Source organism: Blastomyces gilchristii (genome assembly GCF_000003855.2).
Source record: "Blastomyces gilchristii SLH14081 genomic scaffold supercont1.5, whole genome shotgun sequence".
NCBI lineage: Eukaryota > Fungi > Ascomycota > Eurotiomycetes > Onygenales > Ajellomycetaceae > Blastomyces > Blastomyces gilchristii.
Genome location: NW_003101678.1, coordinates 722,778 through 742,561, shown reverse-complemented (window position 1 = coordinate 742,561; position 19,784 = coordinate 722,778). Strand labels below are relative to the sequence as shown.

The following is a 19,784-nucleotide window of genomic DNA, read 5'->3' as shown; positions in this document are numbered from 1 at the left end:
TGAGTTTTTCAGTCAAGAATTAGCAATTAAGAATGACTGAGAATTGAAGCTTTCAGCAGAATCTATGAAGTGTAAAGAAATAGTCTATATAATGATTAAGTATAGTCTGTCACTTTAATTCTCTTCTTCTCTGATCATGTGTAGTTCTTATCAGTTAAGAATCACAGTTTCAGATAATACAGAACTCAGAGTTTAGATCAGATAATTATAGTTAATTTATTTTATAAGATATTATCAGCTGCAGCTGCAGAGTGTAATATGATAAAACTGAAGCAGTGACTAGTCAGCAGCATTATGTAAAGATAGTTGTTTAAGAAGCTATATAAGTGAGCTTGACTATCTTGCTTGAATAGTGAGCTCATAGACTACAGAGTTATTACAAGAATATCACAGATATGATACTTAGTATACTAAGAAGATTGTATGAGAAACACAGTAACTCTTGTATATATTCTAGTAGAAGAAAAATAAATCACTGACTTCTTTGATAAGAAGTCAGCATCTAGCTATTCTATATAGATAATGAGTGAATACTCTTCTCTCATTTTATAAATAAGAGTAGCTGAAGTAATATCTTAGCAGTATCTCACTGTTAAGAAAGAGTAATCTGCTAATCTTATATAGAAGTAAAGTTCTTATATTCATCAATCAAATCTTTCTATAATATATTCAAATGATATTATAGAGTGATTGAAAACTAGTTCAGATAGAATGAAATTATCTGTATAAAAGCAATAAGCTGTGTAAAACTGTAGCAGAGTCTTGATATAGCTGAGAGTATAATAATACTCTTCTCTTTAAGAGCATAGTTCTGATACTCTTAAGATTACTGAATTAAAAGTTATCTTTGTTATATAACAACAGTTATTAACTAATTAACAGTACATATACTGTATATAATATAAAGAAATAGATGAGTTTTTCTGCTAACTGTGTAGATCTTTCTTTTCTCATCTTTATTTAAATTAAACATGTGATAAGTGAGTTTCTTATATATTAATTTAAGATGTGAAAAATGTAGTTAATAAGTAGCTTATAGATCTCTCATCATATTTTATTCTATATATAAAATTCTCTGTAAAAGTGATATATTTTAGAGACAAAGCTAATAGTAGTAATAGAATTTTTTAAAAAGATTTTCTCTTTTTATAACATATTTTTCTTTCTCTCTTTCTCAATTGCAACAGTGAGTGTATAAGAGTATTATTCTTAAAAGATAATAAAGAACTTATTCTGACATTTTCTAGTAATTAAATATCTTTGTAATGCAGCTGCAGCCTTCATAACTGTCAAGAAAGTTAGATTGAAGATAGAGACAGTGATATTAATAAGCTGTGAAAGCACTGCTCTTATTATCACATCTTCTCTCTCTTCTACATCTCTTACAGCTGTGGCAGTAGTAGCTGCACCTTGCAGTGAGATGTCATCTCTTCTATCAGTCAGTTTATCTATGTTCAGTCTGTTCTCTGCTCTCTTCACTATCATTACAATATCACTCCTCTCTTCAATCAACACAGTGACATATAACCCTGTGTAATTATTCAGAGAGAATCTTAGAAAGAGCTTGATTTCAGAGACAGCAGCTTTAAGAAGCTTAATCTATAGTTTCTCTTCTATGATATGTCTGAGCCCTGCTTAGAATACTGCTAAGTTAAGTTCACAGAGTTCTGTGATTTCTTTATCTTCTCTCTGTAAGAAGACTTCAGTGCAGTCTCTGATCAGTACTATTATTTATCTACACTGTATTAAACAGCTGAAGAAGAGAGAGATTTTATATATCTATCTCTTCTCTCACTTCTGTTATTTCTATTATATTTATAATAATGACTTCTATCTCTCTATAAGTATTATCTCACAGAAAGATGTTATATTGACTCTGATAAAAAGCTCAGATACTTAAGCAGTATAGAGTGAGAATCTCAGAGCTTTAAGTATTGACAGATTCTATCAAGACTGAGAAGATCTCTCTTACTTATCTATAAAAGAAGATAAAAGCATGAATCTCTGAGATGAAAAAACATCTTAGAATAGCTAATCTTAAGAAGAAGTCAGTCAGCACTGCTGTTAAAAGTACTGTGAAGATTAATCACTGATTAAAGAGAATCTCACTTCAGTTGAAATAGATAACTGAGATACTTTGTAAGTTAATAAGTTGATAATTTCAGTATCTCTTATACTCTTCTACAGTATGTATACTCTTCTGCAGCATGCTTCTTTATAATGCTGCAGTGCTAACTTCTCAGCAGACAAAGATATCAGTGCTGAAGACTTCAATGATAAAGAATAAGTTTAATAAGAATATAATTGTTAATGAGTAGACTCTGAGATTCTCTCTTTTTACTTTTTCAGCAGACTGTGATCTCATTAGAATAGCAGTAGTCTGTGAGTTGATAATATTAATCTTTTTATTAATTTCAAATATCTCTTTTCTCTAACTGCTTCAGAAATTTTACACTTGTATAGTCTTATTAAACTTCTAAAAAACTCTTTAAGAGAAAATAGAAGAAGAGTGCTACAGAGCTTATAAGATATCAGCTCATCACTATGAGATTATCTCTAAAAAAATTATTTAAGAAAAAATAAGAAGTTTCAAGCAGTATTTCTTACTCAACATCTCTGATATATAATAGAATAGTCTCTACTAGTCATCTCATAGCTTACAATCTCTTTCTCAGTATTTTTTAAATACTTAAGTGATTTTTACAAATTCTCTGATAATGAATAATCTTCTCATTTAATAAGATATTGAAGCTTGCTATAATATATTCACTTATTCAATATTTTCTTCATAAGATATTCAGTATCACTCTCAATCTTAATATTATTCAGCTGAGACAGCTCTGCTCTGAGATATTACTTATAGAACTTTAAATAGAAAATGTGAAAAATAGAATAAATTGATTTTAATTCTGTGAGTAATTTCAACTTATATATCTATTTACTCATCACTCTTGTTACTAGAAAAGATTCTAGTCACTACTCACTGAGCTTCTTACACAGTCTTATTATCTTAATATTCTTTACTAAAAGTAGTACTTGATCCTCTATCAAGAACTTCATTGAAAGATGTTTTCAATTATAGTATTTTATCTGTTACTTCTGAGCATAGTAGATGCTTTTCATCATCTTCTCATGAATTTTATTTAAAAGTTTCAATCTCACTTTTACTTCTGACACTGAGAGATACTCTGTTCTCTGTATCTGTTTAATATTCTAACTATCTATCTCTTTCTTTAAAATGTCATCTGCAATGTCACTGAGTAACAAAGAATTATATTTATAATAAGTATAGAAGAGAGATATCTTTAAGATTACATTCTTTGTATTATTATATATAAATTCAGTGATTAGAAGATGTTTGAGTCAATTATTCTGATAATATAAATAGAATGTTTAAAGATACTGTTCTAGTGTCTGATTCTAATATTCAGTCTGATCATCTATCTGTGAATGAAATACAGTACTGAGAAGATGTCTTATTATAAGATGATAGTAAAAAGCTAATCAGTATTTACTGATGAAGAGACATTCTTAATCTGTTATTAATAATTTCAGAGTACTGTAATCATAAATAATAATATCTAAAAACAGGTCAGCTAATTCAGAGGCTTTAATCTTTTTATAAGTAGAGATATATTTGATTATCTTTATAAAACAGTTAATAATAATTAAAATTGAGTCATATTCTTTAACTCTTATTAACTTCAGCAGATCAACTATGAAATTCATTAATAGATTCTATTATAAGTTCTTTAAAATAGACAGTGATATTAACTCACTGTATTACTTATACTACAGAATCTTTATTCTTTAACAGATATTATAAGTCTTGATATACTCTTTGACATCTGTTCAGAGCTTGTCTTAAATATATTTATATTTTAAAAGCTTCTCAGTCTTCTCTAGCCTGAAGTGCTCTGTATGAGAATTATTATAATAAATTCTTAATAACTTCTGATACATCACTCTGCTATAAGAAATGAAGACTGAATTATTCAGTAGTAGAAGTTCACATTCTTCTAGTTATCAGTGACTTGATTTCTTAGCAGTACTGTTCTACTCAGAGTCTGTCTCTTTCAAGTTTAAATCAGATTCTTTCTTCTTTAACTTCTGAATTCAAGCTATAGTAGAGATATTCTTCTTCTATAACTTATCAATAAATTTCAAAAGTAGTTAAGTTGAAAGATTGTAGACTGTTTCATTCTTTATCAATTCAATGATAGTAAGATATAATATAAGAAGCTTATAATCTTCAGTGTCAGTTCTCTGCAGAGATTCAGGTTTTCTTTCATCTTCTATACTGAGTCACACAGCTGTCTTACTAGTACTATTTCTGAGCTTCAGAGAATCTCAATTCTCTGCAGTCAGCTTCTTCTGCAGTAATAATAGAGATTCTTTTATAGAATTCTTCTCTATATTAATAATATTATAATCAGATTATCTAAACAGTGTGTCAGCAGAGTTAAGCTAATCTGAATAATATCAGATATAGAAATCATACTCTGAAAGCAGCTCTGCTCACCTGACTTGATATTCTGTCAAGCTCTTTATTGTCAAGAAGTAATACAGATTTGCATGATCAGTGAGAACTTACACTGAGTACTTACTACTCTGAAGATAATATCATCAGATCTTAAAGAATTTGACAATTACTAACATCTTCTAATTATAAGTATTATATCTTCTCTGCATGAGTAATAACTTCTTGAAGAAGAAGATTACTAATCTTTATTCACAGCATTTTATAGACTTTGTGAAAAAGTCTTCTCTCACAGACAATTCATTATCTGTTTTCTCAGAAGTGATTATTCTCTGATTCTTTCAACATTGAAAGATCTTCAGTGTTAACTGTGAAAAGATTTCACAGATCTCATTCTCAGATACATCAGTCTCACACTGACTGAATAAGTTAAGATTAAAGTGATTCAGCATTGTGACATCTATAAAAGCTTGTTTCAATTTTACAAACATCTGTACAGTGTCTTAAATGAGAATAAACAGTCTTATTTTTCTGTCTTTCACACTTCTCTTTAACAGATCTATAAGAGAAACAGTAATCTGTGAATAGATATAGATGAATTATCTGTAGAAATTCATAAATTCTAGATATATCTACATCTCACAGTACATTCACAGCACTGATCAGTTCTTAATGACAGAGACTCAGCTTCTATTCATTGAAATGCTGTTTATCTCAATAATATAATCTAAGAAATCAATCTCCTGTATATAGAACAAGTATTTTTCAGTGTTTATATAGAGTTGATGCTGTCTCAAGTGACTTAATACTTCTTAAACATAGATATCATGTTCTTTCTCTGATTTCAAGAAGATTAAAATGTTATTCAGATATATTATACAGAAGATGTTAATAAGACTCTGCAGTGTCTCATTTATATAGATCTGAAAGATGACTGAAGTGTTACAAAGATTAAAAGATAAAACAAGATATTCAAAATTATTATACTTGATATAAAAAGCTGTTTTTCAAACATCATCTTTGTTAACTCTGATTCTATGATAGATATCTTATATATCAATCTTTGAGAACATCTTTGCTTCAGATAATTAATCAATCATCTCATCAATTAACAGTAATAAATAGTAATTCTTAACTGTTATCTTATTAAGATCTCTGTAGTCTACACATAGATGTAATCTATTATTCTTCTTAAGTATAAAGAGTATAGACATCTCTGCTGAACTCTTTGATAAATATATTCAGTTCTTTGATTGCACTTCTTTAAGATATTTGTACAGAACATTCAATTTCTTTACAGATAAGTTATAAAGAGATCTGTACAGTGTCATTACACTATTTTCAAGACAAATCTTATATTATATCTTGATATCAGAACACTTCACTACTTCTCTTTCTGAAAAGATATTCTTAAAATCTGTAAAGAGATATTATATACATCTGTCTTTAATAATGAATACTGCTGCTAATCTTACAGTAAGAGTAATGACTTCTTTATCTATTCTCAAGTCTCAATTATCTGTTATACAGTATATTAACTCTGTCTTTTTCTCAAGATTCTTTCAATGAAACTTTTCAGATTTCTCTATTACTGTCTCTTCATCAGTGAGATGATATTGTCACATCTGAGTAACTCAGTTAATGAGAGAATTGTTTTCTCTCAATTATAGAAGATCTAGAATGATATTCTTATCTATGATATTCACTGTGTGAAGAAGCAGACTGCTTTTCTTAAAGATTTCTTCTAAGTCTGTGATCACACACTTCACTTGAATTATGTTAAAACAGTGATATTTTATTTCATCAGTAAATTTCATATAATTTAACAGATCTATCTTCTTTCAATTCTTCATCAAAGAAAAGAAATAGAATATAAAGTTAGTATTCACTCTGAAGTCAAGTAGATATCTCACTGATATCTTCTCATTTGAGATGTATATTATAATTATAACATGAACTCAGAGATATAAGAATTATTAATTCTTTATTTCTTTCTCTTCTTTATCTTCTGCAGATACATTTATCAGAAGAGAAATTAACTTTGAGAAGATATCTTCTCAGTTTCTTCTCTTCTTCAGCTTCTTATAATCACTGACATAGTGATTATCAGCTCTGCAGTTGAAACAGAGATCTTTGTCAAATCTTTTTTAACATTTCTTCACAGTGAGTGAAGAATCAAAATACTTGAAATTCTTCTTTACTTTCTCTACACTGAAATCATCACAGTGCTATTTAAATTCTGTTATTAATTACTTAGAAGAGATCTTATTGACCTTTTTCTCAGAGAATTGATTATTTAAATAGATTCAGAAAGTCAGATTGACAAGCTCAGTGTAATTAATTAATAAACTCTGATATTATAATATTATTATCTGCATCTTATAAGTCAGCTTTGTGAGATAAAGCTATATTTTTAATTAATTCAAATCATCAGTTAATTTCTCTCAATATTCTTCAAATCTTATATTGAAATCAGAAGAATTCTTATTATCTTATTAATATAATAAGTTAAACTGCTATACTGCTGTGAAGCTGTGATTACAGTAATCTTTAATTTAATTCAGTAGAAAGTTCTTGAATTCTTCTTAAGTTATTATAGTATCAGTACACTCAAGCTCTCTTTTCTTAATAATTCAAGTAATCACAGAGATATCTTCAAGAAGGTTAATGATATATATTACTTATATCTCATGAGTATTATACTGGCTTAGATTAAGATGAAATTTTCATTCAAGAGTATGAATAAAGCTGTGAAATTCAGATAATGTATTTTTCTTATATCTCAGAGAATCTCTGATCTTAATCTCTCTATCTTCATAATAGATGTAGATGTGTAGAGACTGCAGCAGTGATAAAACAGTTGAAGAACTCATGTCAAAGTATGTAGCAGGTTCAGAAATCTCAGATTTCTACTGAGATAAAGATGTACACACTCTAGAGAATGATGTAGAGTTTCTCTCAGAGAGTGAGATTGAGTCAGTCTCAGTGTGAGTATATGAGATCATATTGATCTGTTAGAGCTTGACTGATTCAAACTTATAATCAGATTAAGTAATTTAAATTGTAATATAATAGAACTGAAGTGATGACTAGTCAGTGATATTATATAGAGATAGTTGTTTAAGAAGCTGTATAAATAAGCTTGACTATCTTGCTTAAATAGTGAGCTTGTAGACTACAGGGTTATTATGAGAATATTACAGATATAGTACTTAGTATACTAAGAAGATTATATGAGAAACACAGTAACTCTTGTATATTTTCTAGTAGAAGAAAAATGAATTGCTGACTTCTTTAATGAGAAGTCAGCATCTAGCTATTCTATATAGACAATGAGTGAATACTCTTCTCTCATTCTATAACTGAGAGTAGTCAGAGTAATATCTCAGCAGTGTCTCACTGTTAAGGAAGAGTAATCTGCTGACCTCATATAGAAGTGAGGTTTTTATATTCATTAATCAGATCTTTCTATGATATATCTGAATAATGTTATAGAGTGGTTGGAAACCGGTTCGGACAGAATGAAATCATCCGCATGGAAGCGATGAGCCGTGTGAAACCGCAGCGGGGCCTTGGCGCGGCCGGGGGTGTGACACAGAGTCTCTTATCAAGAATATCTTTAATCTCTTATTCAAGTTCATTATCTTCTTCTATAATCTCTGACAGCTGTCAGTCAGAAATCAGTTGAGAAGAGAACAGATCAGTAATAGTATAGTGAAGTAAGCTTATATAAAAGACATTATAAATCTCTGATAATATGTTAAGATAGTAGTTATAACTATCTAGAACTTCTATCACTTTATACTTAATATAACAGTAATTCAGTGTATAAGATAAATATATAATCTGTATATTCTTAAGATTCAATTATATTAAGTCTTCTATCTTATATTACTCAGCAGAATCTCAGAGAATATTAATTTAATTCTTTTAGTCTTATTTCACAGTTGTTATGAAGATCTCTGCTCAGTCATAGATATTTTAAAGCTTTATTACTATATTATCAGTGATCTGAATTGAACTATAGAGATTTAGTATGAAATATATAATTTCTAGAAGATTTAATACTTTTATATAATAACTGTGTATAAGAAAGAATAAACTTATATCTATTAAGACAGTATCTCAGCTGTTGATAGTAATCTCTGTATATAGAAGAAGATTATATTAATTATCTTATAAGTGATTACAGAATTTATAAAGATAATTCTTTATAATCTGAATTATTCATTCTGATATATCATTGATCTCAGAGTGATAAATAGTTAATAAATAGTATATAATCTTGAGAACTTGATAAATTCTTATTCAGAGAGTACTTATAAATTAACAGTCTTAATCTGATACTATAGATCTCAGTAATTTATATATCTAATAGAATAAACTTCATAGAAAAGCTTCAGTAACTTATTCAGTATTTATCTTATTATAAGATTTTAATATTATATCTTTACTTAATTGATTTATAATAATCAGAATATTCTTATAATTCTTACTCTTAGAGAGATTAACAGTGAAGTTAATTACTATATCTTATCAGATTTTATTAGAAATATTAAGTAATTTTAGTAGATCTTTTCTACAGTTCTTTTATAAGATGATGATAGAATAATAGTTACAGTTTCAAATAAAATATCTGATACTATTTAATATCTCAGATTAATAGAACTCTCAAGAGATTATTTAATATAATTATTTATAATCTAAGTGATCAGTTATATATAAATCATGCATTTCTTATATTATTTGAATATATAAGAATTCAGAGTAAGAGATCTAATATTATTCACAGAACTGTAAAGTATTATTATTATTAATTAAGCATTCTGAGATGTTAATTCTTATATATAGTTCTGAGAAGAATCAGAGTACTTCTTAATATACTGCTTCAGTAAGTACTTGAAGAAGTTTATCAGTTTAAGCTGTTATATATTATAATTCATTCAGTGTAGATTCAGAAGAAGTTGAGATATCAGTGTCAGTATCAGTGTTAGTATCAGTATCAGTGTCAGTGATAGTTCAGAGAGAGAGTGTTCTAATCAGAGAAGTGTATATAGTGTCATGAGTTATTTTATCTTAATTAACTAATATCTTCAGATCTAGAAGCTAATGTTCTCAGTTTATTTAACAGATGTCTGTTATATTAAAAGGTATATCTTACTCTTATTATAAGAGAGCATCTGTTATTAAGTTCTGACTGCTGAAATGATAGTGTATTATAAAATGAAAACAGTTTAAAAACTCAGATTATTATATCTATTATTCAGTGAGTTTATAGATAGTTGTAAAGTACTTGAGATTCTTATAATCTGTGATTATCTCAAATTCAGAGATACTTCAGAGTTTAGAGTCTTATTCTTCTAGACAGTGTATAATTGTAAGAAGTTTCTTATCATAGATTTTATAGTTGTATTCAGCAGAACTCAGTTTCTTAGACATGAAGATATATGATTATAAAACATCTTCATTATTATATTATAATATAGCTCTTTCTATAATATAGTCAGAGAAGTCAGCTTTAATAACTGTTTTATAATCAGAGTTAAATATTATTAGTTGTAAGAAATCCCGCTCCTTGCGGATTCTTTACCTCTATTTCTATCTCTCGTGTAACCAATAGGGCTAGCGGCCCTTGACTACACACAACTATATAGACTGGAGTTTATGAATACTATTCATAACTCAGCTTGAATGCTATTATATATTTAATCTCTATATTTTATCTTTCTACTGTAAATACTTCTAGTAGTTAACAGTACATATTACATCAAGCTGCAAACATCTGAATAATTGTCTATGAGCACTTATTCTTACATTTCAAGCTCAGTCAGTCAGTAATCATCTATTATAACTGAAAGAACTAGAAACTTACATGCTTTAATCTCTGCAAACTCTACTACAGACACTTAGAAGTAGCTATCTGAATCATGAATAATTCTCATGAAAGAAGTCTCAGAGAACTTATTAATTACTCATGAAACATTATTCTCTGCATCTGTGATAGAGGAATTCTCTGAACTCATAAATAAATCAATCTCAGTGAAGAACATTCTTGAGCATCTTCTGCAGAACTAAGTTATTTTTCTACAAGAAATACTTACTATTTGTAAACACTTTTAAACTGAGTCTCTAGACATGATCTTCAGAGACATCTGTAAATCAAAAAGAAACTTTCTTAAGCTATAATTACTTAAGATCACTTATCAAATCACAATCTATAAAAGCTTTTACAAGTTTGTATTTGAAATTGACTCACAAGCTCAGCTGTGTGATATGAAAGATGAAGAAGCTGTTATCTATGTAATAACAGGCCTCTATTACACTGAAGTCAAGAACTGGCTGAACTATCTAGAGAATAATTATAAGAGATTTCACTGATCTGTTCTCAAGACCTATCTGCCCCGGTGGCCGAATGGTTAATGCGGCCACCCGGTAGCGCCTTGGCGTGGGAAACCAAGGCGCGTGGGTTCGAAACCCGCAGGGGATACATTAAATCCGGAACTCAAGCACCTCAGGTTCCTAATAAATACAGAGGTGTACAAATCGCTTCAATGAATCGCTCTATGTTCCTGGGCTGGGAAGTTATTATCGCATGTATCTAATTGTCACTCCTTTGTATTTTCCTATGTTCTTGTTATCTTGACGTGGTCTCAACACCTGTATTTCCTCCTGTATAATTAACACTTGACCTGTATTTAACATCACGCAAGAACTCATCATAAGCTCCACTTGCATATGAGTATAATGAAAGAATAATAATAATAATAATAATAATCAAGACCTATCTAAAGAATAAGTTGAGAGACTTTATAAGCTGAACAGAGAATATCTGAGCTGTAATTATTAATATTAGAAAAAGAGGTGAGAAATCTGATGAAGACTACTCACAGCACTTTATGAAATTGTGATATGAATTAAGTTCTGTAACAATAGAGCTCTGAAACAAGACCTGAATGATGATATTTATAAAGAGACTGAATAAAGATATACAGAACAAGCTTATTAAGTAAGACTCTAAGCTCTTGACTCTGAAGAAACTGATGACTCTTATTCATTACTTACAGATCACTGTGAGAGTCACAGATCTGTAGAGAGTGAATCACTGATCAGCTCTATAAGAATCAGAATAACAGAGAACAGATTTATCAGAAAAAGATGATAAGATATAGAGAGATTTATATCTGACTGCTGAGTAGAGAGAGAGAGCTTCATAAGCTTCTATAAACAGAGTGTATAATAGAAAGATTAAGAAAAAGAAACTCTGCTTCATCTGTTCTAAATCAGAACATCTTCAGATAAACTGTTCAGATAAATTAAAATAGAAATTTAAGAAGTTACAGACAGAGTCAGTAACAGCCTTCTTAAGAGTCTTAAAGCTGACATCTGAATCTGTTGCTCTTCTGATGAAAATGCTTACTTATAGAGAGAGATTATGTCACAGTACTGCTGTTCTACAAGTATAAAAAGTATTGATAAACTCAGAATCTCAGGTTACTGTGATGTCTCTAAAGCTTGCAGAGTAAATGAGCTGAAAGATGAAAACTGAGAATCTGCTCTTATAATAAGCATAGTATAAGAACTCAGATCTGAGAACTGAGAGACTTATAAGAGTTATCTTTGAATTACAAGATCTCTCTGAAATCTGAAGAAGATTTACAGAAACTGTAATTATCACAGACATCATGAATAACATGTATTTGAGACTTGTATAACTTCAAAGACATAATTCATACATAGCTGTTTATAAGTCAGGTTTATACTTCTGATCAGTGTTAATAGACTTACTCACAGAGATAGAATCAGTTAATACTGCAGAGTTAATTAGAGAAGACAAGCTCATCTATATAATAACTTTACAAGTGTCTGAGAATCTTACAGTTATAGAAACTGAGCTTCAGATATCAGATAAATACTGAGATCTTGCAGAGATGTTCAGCTCAGTAAAGACAGCTGAGCTTTCTTCTTATTATAAGAAGAATCTGATAATAGATTTGATAGAAGAGTAGAAACTCTTCTGAGAATCAATCTATAAGCTCTCTCATTATAAGACAGAGATCTTGTGAGTCTATGTAAAGAAGAATTTAAAGAATAACTTTATTCAATCTTCACAGATCTCTGCAGAAGTCTCTACAATATTTATAAAAAAGAAGAATAAAGATCTCAGATTATGTGTAAACTATCATGATCTGAACTTCAAGATAATAAAGAGCTGCTATTCTCTGTCTCTGATTAAGAATATGATTAACTGTCTCACAGAAGCTGTCATATTCATATAACTGAATATAATTAATATATATACACAGCTGTGAATACAGTCTGAGAATGAATAAAAGACTGTCTTTAGAACTGCACTGAGATTATTTGAATATCTAGTAATGTCTTTTAGTCTGATTAATATCTCTATAGTATTTCAGTCTTTTATTAATAAAATACTTCACATATATCTGAATATCTTTATAGTAATATATCTGAATAATGTGATAATGTACTTTATGAAGAAGAAAGAACACACTGAGTATATGCAAAGTATGTTGAAGATCTTAGATAAGACAGAACTGTATATTAAGCTTATAAAGTATAACTTCAGTACTTATCAGATTAATTTCCTAGAATATATAATCACTGCAGATGATATTTAGATGAAATCTTCACAGATTGAGACTATTCTATTATAACTGAAGTTAACTAGTATTTATAAGATTCAGATCTTTCTGAGCTTTGTGAATTTCTATAGATAATTTATCTTTGTATTTATAAGAATCTTCTTAGTTCTTATAGACATGCTGAAGAGTGAAAATAAGAAGAAGTTATTCTATAAATAGAGAATGAAAAGATTATTAAGAAGAAAGAACTGTAAGAACTTTCTTATTTTAGAAGCTTATAAGATCTTTATAAGATTAAAACAGATATTCATAGACACAGTGATACTATTTCACTTTGATTTCTTACTCTTAATCAGATTAAAGACAGATATCTTCTTCTTTATAATTTCAGAAATAGTCTTATAACTACAGTTAAATGAGAACTGAGTTTCAGTGATCTTTTTCTTACAGAAGATACAACTCACAGAGATTAACTATAACATTTATAATCAGAAGCTTCTTATAATAGTGAAATTCTTTTATTACTAATATCACTACTTTGAGAATCTTGTAATAGTGATTATTATTAGAACTGATTATAATAGCTTATAATAGTTTACTTTAATTAAGAAACTCTTATAGCAGTAGATTTACTGAGCTCAGAGACTGAGTGAGTTCTGATTCAAGATAGAATATATTAAGAGAACTAAGAACTCAGCAGACAGACTCTCTTACAGATCAGACTATGTTAAGAAGACTAGAATAACAGATATAGAGAGACTAGAGAAGACAGAAAAGCTTCACAGAATACTTAAACTGAGTGTTATAAAGAGATTGACTGAAGAGTCTCTTAATTCTTTATAAGAGAAGAGAGAAGAGAGAGAGAAGAAGTCTGTACAACTACTCTCTACAATACTGAGAGTCAACACTCTGAGAATCTCTGTGAGGAATTCTTGAAGAGAGTATCTATAATCTGAAGAGTTTGCAGGCTTTGAGAAGTACTGTGAAAGACCTGATATAAGAAGAAACAGAGTATAAGTCTTTATAAGATCTTCTATTCAGATTATCTGAACTATAACTAAAGAATGAATATACTCAGTATATTCAGAAACTGCTCACAGCAGAGACTAATTCTGCAGAAATAAAGAATTAAAGAGACTTAAATAATCTCTTATAAAGAGAGAGCTGAATTTATATATCTATGAATAAGTTTCTATATATAGAACTTATTAAAAGGTATCATGACTCTTCTCTAACAAATTATTTTATAGATACTAGAACTTATAAGTTACTTATAAGAAAATACTTCTGACTGAAGATATAAGAACTTGTGAAGAAGATAGTAAATTCTTGTACTATTTATCAGAGTTTGTGAGTAGTATAATTCAGATTATATAAAGAACTTACTCCTCTACTCATTCTGTGAGAATCTTGAAAATAGCTAGAAATGAATACTCTTGTGAGTCTCTCTGAAAGTAAGAACATATATAATACCTGCTTTGACAGTGTGCTGATGATAGTAAATTACTTTATTAAGATAATACACTTTATACTTATCTGTAAGAACTTGAAGTTAAAGAATTTAATTTATATCTTTATCTGCAATGTGATCTGATTGTATGAGTTATCTGTAAATATTATCTCAGATAAAGAATTAATCTTCATAGAAGAGTTCTAATCTGATCTAATAACTATACTGAAGATCTTATGAGATCTAAGTATGACTTTTTATTAACAAATAGATAATCAGATAGAATATCTGATAAGTATATTAAAACAGTATCTGCAGTGCTTTGTCAATTATAATCAGAATAACTGAGTGTATTGATTATTACTTACAGAGTTTATATATAATAACTTAAAGTATATCAGTACAGATAAAACTCTCTTTGAGATACTTACTGAGACTCATCTGTGAATAATCTTGATAAACTTATAAGAGTACACTATAGAGTGTGATGATGCCTGTGAACAGGCTGAGAGAATTCAGAATATTCAGAAGAAAGCTCATGAATTCTTGAGAAAGACTCAAGAGTATCAGAAGAGATACTATAACTTCAAGTATATTATAAAGAGTTTTAAGAAAGATGATAGAGTCTGACTGAGTCTAGAAAACATTATTATATAGAGATCTAGTAAGAAGCTGAATCTCTTACAGACAGAGTCTTATAAGATTATAAAGAAAGTTAGTTTATAGTTCTATAGATTGAAACTGTTATCTAAGTTACAGATATACAATGTTTTTCATATCTCTTTATTTTATAAATATAAGAAATTCTTAGAAGAGAATTCTGTAACTTATCACTCTATCTGTAAAGTACTAAAGAGTGAAAGAGAATATTAGATTAAAGAGATTATTAACTCAGAGAAGTAAGATTATGAGTTCTGATTCAAGATTCAGTAATAAGAATATTCTGATAAGATAAATAAGTTTATTTAAGAATTATTCAGACAGATAAGATATCTGTAGAAGCTGAGATATGACTTTTATATTATAAATTCTAATAAGTCAGAATAACATGATCTTCACTAAGAATCTGATTATGATAAAGATATTAACACTGTTATTTACAAGCTCTAGTCTATAAGATAATGAGTTTCTACTGAGATGAACAGTCTGTGATATATATAAGAAAAGAAGAAATCATACTCTTATTAAAGTTAAAAAACAAGAAAACAAACAGAGCTGTAAACACAATTTAGAGATTAATAAAGAAAAAATAAAGAAAACTCACACTTATATTCTTAATATCTGTAACACTCAATCTCTCTATAACTATCAATTTTTCTCTTTAAAGAAGTAGAGAGTATTATATCTGTGATACAGATAATTGTTATATTTAATATAAAGATTGTCAGAAATGCACAGACTTCAGAGAAGTCAGACATCAGAGTGCATGCAGTTGCAGCAGAGTCTTAAGAACTAGCTATCTGTGTATATGATCAGATATCTCTTATAAAGCTGTATCTACTTTCTCAGTTATACTGAAGTATTCAGCTCAGAAATAATTAAGATATGAAGAGAAAACTCATCTACTCAGGTCAACTTCTGTTACAAATTCATGACATTTATATTATCTTAATTACTCAGATTCTGCAGGTATCTAGAGACTCATCTCTTATTGATAATGAGATTGTGAAAATGTGCTACAGTGTGAGAATCATTGATAGAGAACCTAGGCATATTCACATATATCTGGTCAGAGATTGTGTGAATAGAAGAGAGATGATTATAGGTCTGCAGAATCACAGAAGACACTGACAACACTGAGAGCTTTGTAAGAACTGTCAGCTGAAGTCTGTAAGAAATTACTTATAAGAAGACTTACAGCAAAGAAAGAGACTGCACTACTTGAAGTCAGAGACTAGTCTGAAGAAGGCATGAAGTTGACTGCTGGTCTGAAGATCGGGTGCAGTGACAGAGCTGAAAGAGATGAAGACACAGTCATGAACAGCAGCATTCCTACTTCATTAACTAGTAAAAAGTAATTAGAGAAGTTGTGAGAATGCTCATAAGAAGCTCAGCAGCAGTCAGACATTGTTTATAAAGATATTGAAATTGAAAAAATTTTTATTCTTGAGAAGTTCTTGAATCAATATGCAGATATTATCAGAAACACTCTCTCTCTATTATCTGAGTAAAAACACTTCACAGATGAATGAGAATACTCACAGTTTGTAAGAATAAGAGCTGTTATAGAAAAAGAAAAAAGAAGATAAGATTTTATAAATAGATCTGAGATATTTATACTACTCTAGAGAGATTTGTTTACACTGTGAGTGATTCTACAGAACAGTCAGATTACTCTAATAAATAAGAGTGATTATAAATTACAGATCTGAATCTTTCTATATAACTATAAAGAGTGATTACAGACTGCAGACATATTGATTCTACAATTCTATAAAGTTAATAAAAGAATGAAAAATTCCTCACAATTCTACAGTATTAAAGAACAATGATTTATAAGAATGAGTGAAAGATTAACTCATAAATACTTCTCTTTGATAAGAGTAATCTTATAAAGAGTAATTCATCTGTAAGATAAATCTATGTAATGATTACATAAGAATCTTATAAAAATGATTGAGAGTCAATCAGAACTCTTCTGTATGAAAGATATAAGATGAATCTGTATAATAGTCAGAGAAGAATCTGTAAATTATAAAGAATCTCATGAAATAAGAAACTGAGTGACAGACTCTTTTCTCTTTATGATAACAAGGGATTTTTCCTCACTGAGGTTTTTTATAGATATAAAGGGTTTTTAGTGAGTATCACTGCAGTGCTGAGCTGATTCTATGAAGTCACTCAGTGAAAGGCTTTATGAATGAAGTCTTAGAGAGAAAAGAGTATGTAAGAAATTCTGCTTCTTATGAATTCTTTATCTCTATTTCTATCTCTCATATAATCAATAGAGCTAGCAGCTCTTGACTACACACAACTATATAGACTGAAGTTCACAAATACTATTCATAACTCAGCTTGAATGCTATTATACATTTGATTTCTATATTTTATCTTCCTATTATAAATACTTCTAGTAGTTAACAGTACATATCACACCAAGCTGCAAACACCCGAATAATCGCCTGCGAGCACTTATTCTTACATTAGTAGAGAGATATTAATGAATATCTTCTTCATCTGTATGAATACAGCTTCAGTATTCACTAATCATTAAAATACTAAGTTCTTTTTAATGAATTCTATAAGTGATCTTATAATATCTGAGAAGTTTCATATAAATCACTGATAGAAGTTAGTAAATCTGATAAAGCTTTATATATTTTTCACAGTATATGAAGCTTTTTATTCAAGAATAGTAGAGACTTTTTCAGAATTCATTCAAATTTTCTTACCAGCTTTTATGATAAAATCTAGATATTTAATACTCTTAATTTCAAAGTTATATTTATTAATATCTATTAATAGTTCTGCTTCTTATAATTATTATAATACTCTTCACATATATTCTTGATATTCTTTTCTAAACTTATCAGTAAAGATGAGAATGTTATCAAGATATGTAAATACAAATTTATTAAGAAAATTTCAGAGTGCTCAGTTGATATACTTCTGAAATGTACTGAGAGCATTAATCAGTTCAAAGAATGTAACTATTTATTCAAAGAGATTATAATATATTTAGAATACTGTAAATCATTCATCTTCTTCAGTAATAAAGATTTTATGAAACACAGTGATAATATCTAGTTTTATAAACCATTGAGCTTGTTCAATGTGAGCTAGAGTTTTATTAATAAGAGATAAAGAATAGCAGTTCTTCTTGATTAATCTGTTCAATTCTTAATAGTTTACACAGAATCAGAGTTCTTTATCTAATTTCTTTGCAAAGAGAATAGAAGCTGTAGTGAAAGAGTTACTAATATATATGAATTTCTTATTTAACAGATCATTGAGTGTCTTCTGAAGAAGAAGAAGTTCATCTTAAGACATATTATAAAGAGAGTCTTATAATGACTTAGAGTTCTTATCATTCTTCTTTTCTAACTTGATACTGTGATCTACTTCTGAGTCTTGTAAGAAGAGTATATTCATAATATTATCTTATCAGAAGATATCTAGATATTCATGATATTATTAAGAGAGTTTTATATGAGAATCTGTTATTGTAGTATGAGATAAGTTTTCTAGAGCTTTCTTAATATCAGTCAGACTGATGAAATAGATTGTCACATGATTCTGCTATCAGTGATCTTTTCAGTGACTTTCTTTTCAGAGTATTTCATAGATATTGACAGAGATCTGTGTCAGATTCATAGTCTTATGAATATCATCTTTATAAATTCTATCATTGTTAGAGAATATTAAGCTTCTGTTTCAAGTATTTAATAAGATGTCTTATTCAGATAGTCAGATAAGTTCTAACATAAGATTATAATTGAGATTATCAACTTCATATGTATAGGTATCTTCATATTGATGTTCTCTGATATTTATATTCAACTTCATTATGTAATAAGTATAAACATGTTTTGAGTCATTAAATTCTGCAAGAAGTCAGGATTTTGATAAGAGAATACACTGAAGATTGTAATATCTTACAACTGAAGATTTAATTATTATATAATAATATAAACTGCTGTCTATCATGGCTTTTATATTATATATGTTATTGATCACAGTAGATATCAGAATTATGTTTATTATTATTTTCTCTTTAAATTATTATTATCTAATCTCTTCAAGCTTCTGTTTGTGAATTTAAACAGAAGTTAATCTTTTCTCTGTTTCATCAGAGCATTCTCATAGTTATCTTCTGAATCTTTCTTCAATGCAATATAATTGATATAAACAGGTGTTAATTTATTCTTTAAGTGAGAAGATATATAGACTGATCAGCAGTTGAAAGCAATGTGTTCTGATCAGTTACAGTTAATGTATACTTCTCATTGACATTAATCAGTGACTTCTTCAGAAGTGATCTCAGAAACTCAAAAGTCTGTTCAGACAGTGAAGACTCTTGCTTATACATAGACATTTGAGTTCATTCAATTCATGATATCTGCATTGACATTCTTCAGTATGAGTGTATAAGTAATTAAGATGTAACATCTTCTGCTACTGTTCTGTATACTCTTAAGCTTAATAAGATAGTTATTCAATGTCCGAAGTTGTATGCAGAAGTCTTCATAAGTTGAGGCTTTGTCTACACTTATAAGAGTCTGTAAGAGTTCAAAAGTTAATATCTTCTTGA

At 28.7% G+C, this 19,784-nt stretch overlaps 1 pseudogene across 1 annotated transcript; it reads left to right on the top strand.

Annotated features, from left to right (window-relative positions):
* The first annotated feature begins 10,878 nt into the window (after positions 1-10,878).
* BDBG_16783 lies at positions 10,879-10,967 on the top strand (annotated as a pseudogene). The gene has a single exon. The product of its transcript is annotated as a tRNA-OTHER (tRNA).
* Positions 10,968-19,784: the final 8,817 nt, after the last annotated feature.